We start from the raw sequence: 3,846 nt of genomic DNA, 5'->3' as shown, positions 1-3,846 counted from the left end.
TGTGTAAAACCATTTGTATTCACATCTAGGGTCTGTGCCTGACACATTTTGTTTACTCAGTATGAACTTCCACCAGTGCAGCAGGCTGCTCGATGGAACTTGCTTCAAGCAGCCAGGGACCATTACAAATGGCGAGGTTATTACTTGTGAGAACTGCATCTTGAATTCCAGATTTTCTGATGCATGGTCAAGCCCAACTGGATTTACCATTGTTGAGCTAGAGCTCAGACTACAGAGCGAGAGGAAGGAGTGCTGTCCTTTTCAGTAGTCAAGGATAGCTTCCAGAAGATGACTGAAGCAGCAAACCACAGCTGGCCAAGTGAATGCAATACTCAGCATATCATTTCAACTGCAGCACAGGATGGCAGATCTGGATAAAGCAACTGAAGCACTGGTGCTGCTTTCTAAGTTCAGTAGCTCTCCAAGCACAGAACAGAAAATGCTATGAATACTCAGCAGAATTCCTCACATATTTTCCGGCATTTTCTGCTTTATTTCAGATTTTGTTTGTCAGATGATCTTCATAAGAGGTTAAACACTCACTGAGCACATATGTCACACACTGGCAACCAAGGTAGTGAAGAATCACAATCATTGAAGTAATGAGGACCCCAAGGATAATATGACTGCTTTAGTAGGTGAGTCTTTCAAGCCTACAGTTTTAATCAGGGCTCATCTGAAGCAATACGAGTACCTGCCTCTATCAGTTGGGGTACTGAGTATAAAAGTCAGGCAATTATGCTGGAATTGTATAAAACTTTGGTTAGACCACGTTTGGAGAATTGCGTGCAGTTCTGGTGGGTACATTACAGGAAAGATGTGGAGGCTTTGGGGAAGATGCAGAAGAGGTTCACCTGGATATTGTCTGGATTAGAGAGTATTAACTATAAGGAGAAGTTGGACAAACTTGGGTTGTTTTCTCTGGAATGTTAGAAGCTGAGGGGAGACCTGATATAAGTGTATAAAATTATGAGAGGTATAGATAGGGTAGATGGTCTGTTTCCCAGGGTGAAAATGTCTAATACCAGGGGGCATAGATTTATGGTGAGAGGAAAGTTTAAAGGAGATTTGAGGCAAGTTTTTTTTTACACAGAGCATACTAGGTGCTTGGAACGCGCTGCCAGCAGAGGTGGTAGAAGCAGATACAATGGTAACATTTAAGATGCAGGCACATGAATAGGCAGAGAATTGAGGGATATAGACCAGGTTCAGGCAGATGGGATTAGTTTAAATTAGCATCACGGTCGACACAGACTTTGTGGGTCAAAAAGCCTGTTGCTGAGTTGTACTGTTCTATGTTTTATGTTCTATATTCATACTCAAGAATGAAGCAAGAGAAAAAGGTATTGCACACAGAATTGAGTATGGATAAAAAGCCAAGAGTGATAATTGTTGAAGTGGTAGACAACACAAAATAGCAGGCCAGTCATAAATCAGTTATTTTGGAAACCTTAGTGATTATGACAAGGCACGGGAGACCTCCAATGCCTAATCTATTGTAGTAGATGGAGAGGGTGAAGGTTCTTAGAATGAGGCCTTAGGTGAGTGCAAGAAAGTAAACAGGGTCAGAAACTTGCATGATGTTGGCAAATGGGACAATTGACATCCCATTTAACCAAGTGATACAGAAATCACAATCATTTCAACCCAGTGCCATGAGAGATTTGTGGAAGGTTGTAAGTCTAAAACCTATAATCGGGGATCAAGAGAGACAGCAGTATTATATAGCTGCTCTGTAAGATCTGCCATGGCATTGCAACTTCAGTTCATTTCTTGACTATGCACTGCTGGATAAATTTGCATGTAGATTAAAGGATGAGCATACCCAGTTTGATACTTAACACTGAAAATTCAATGTTCAGTTAAGCGTGCAAAATAGCTACATCTGTGGAAGTGGTCTCTAAAAATGTGAGGAATTTTGGCCATAAACATAGTGCAAATTAATGTAGTAACTCCAGCACTGAGTTTGGGTCAGGTGAATGTGAATGGTATGAACAGCAGATTTGCTGTTACTCTTGCAATGGGAATCACTCAAGTCAATCAAGTTCAGGACAGCCAGATGGTTTAATTATAGGAAGCAAGAGAATGTAGTTGCCACATGTATAAAGGAGGTGTGTTCAATGGGTTCTTGATCTCTAAGGAAGACCAATGCTGACTCTACTAGACATGAGGAGCTCAAATGAATTTATTCAAGGACTCTTCATGGACTATATCTAATACTTACTATAAAAAATAGTTGCAACTCAGAACAGTTAGACACATGATACAATCTGGAGTAACAATCATGGTTTATGACTGATATTATAGTGACTGAATGTGCTTTGCTATATCTGCACTCTGCTTCCTTCCATAGGCACAGCAGTGATGTAACCAGGACTGAAGAAAGGAGCCTTGATACGAGAACAGTCATTCTATTAGTGAGTGCCTGCTTCAAAGGTTATCCTTGATGAATATGATACAATTAGTGGTCAATGACCAACTCCATTTCGATGGATTTAATCCATTTCTATTTAGGTAGACAGTTGTAGAGTGGCATTTGAGGTTGAACCCTTGTACTTTGGAAAACTACATGGATTGTGTTGCTACTTTTCAGTGAGGCAGCAATGAACATGATGAACCTGCAGAATAAAGTTTCAATCACTGTATGAACTATCCATGGACATCAATTTGGCTAGACTGCAGTTCTCCCTGTGTTAGTCAGTAGGGAGCATAAATAGTGAAAATTGTTTCTTACACAGGTTTTTTGCCACTGTGGTGGACATTGCTCTAGATCCTGTTTGAATCAGATGGTACAGCCTAAATTCTGCTTCCTTGCTGAACTTGACCCCCTGCAAATGCATCAGTTCTCCTTCATTGCTATTTGGCTATTCCTGGGGCTAGAGATAAGGCAGGTAGCGTAGGGCCTCTCTGGGTTATGAAAGGCCTGACTTATGGAAATCTGACTTTATGCAAATTCTCCAATAGATTTTTAAATAATTTTTCAAGATAGGGAAGTTAACCATAGAAATGCAAGCCTCTTCAGGAGTTATGGAATAAGGGTAGCAGCTAGTTAATTCAAATGACAACCAGTCTTCGAAGACTGTTTACATGTAATCTCCCTTCAATAATCAAACAGAAACCCATGTCTGCTAAGACCAGGGCTGCCAGTTCACAGCAGGAGGTCACTTTAGAGATTTGCTTTGGAAATTGACAAGGCAATCACTTCTATTGACACTTGTAAAATACTTCATGAAACAATGTAACGTCCATTGATGCATTAAGGCCATCGAAGCTAGCTATTGGATATGGGACATTCTGATTCTGTACCATTGTAACTACACAGAAGACAAATAAATATTCATGTTAATTGACCCTCATTGAAGTTGTTTGTTTCTTACTTATGGAAAAGTCGGTTTATGGACAGTTCTCAGGAACAGGATCCATTCGTACACCAGGAACTGCCTGTATAAGGGCACACTGTCATTATCACTAACCTCCATTCTCAGCTTTTTCCAGGGTATTTCAGGGAAATAGAAAAGTGATATCAAGCTCATGAAGCAATATTACATACAGCTAATGACAATTGTTTACAGACTGACAGCAGGCATCAATCTAACAAAACAAGTGCAGGGGTTTCAGTCTGGTGGGCAGCAGGTTCTGAAACACAATTTTTTGCATGACTCGTTTAGTTTTCTGTTGGTGTAAGCATTTACAACAGCAGTAATTTTAATGTTTATAAGCAATTGCTATTTTTTGTTGTCAAATCCCACTAAATTCTTGCCTTTTGTAGTTTTCATCCCCTAAATCTGAGCATTTCCTACTCTCTTCCTGTTCATTCTCTCCCCTTTCCTCCTTTCATTGGTTGAG

General features: G+C 40.1%; 1 long non-coding RNA gene across 1 annotated transcript; it reads left to right on the top strand.

Annotated features, from left to right (window-relative positions):
* Positions 1–509: 509 nt before the first annotated feature.
* On the top strand, positions 510–3,350 carry LOC127567346 (uncharacterized). Its single transcript, XR_007955863.1, has 2 exons — positions 510–638; positions 2,354–3,350. It is a non-coding gene; the product is annotated as an uncharacterized LOC127567346 (long non-coding RNA).
* The last annotated feature ends 496 nt before the right edge of the window (positions 3,351–3,846 follow it).

The sequence above is a fragment of the Pristis pectinata genome, chromosome 2 (assembly GCF_009764475.1).
Source record: "Pristis pectinata isolate sPriPec2 chromosome 2, sPriPec2.1.pri, whole genome shotgun sequence".
Lineage (NCBI taxonomy): Eukaryota > Metazoa > Chordata > Chondrichthyes > Rhinopristiformes > Pristidae > Pristis > Pristis pectinata.
Note: the sequence above shows the minus strand (reverse complement) of the source record. Positions and strands in the feature narration are given on the sequence as shown.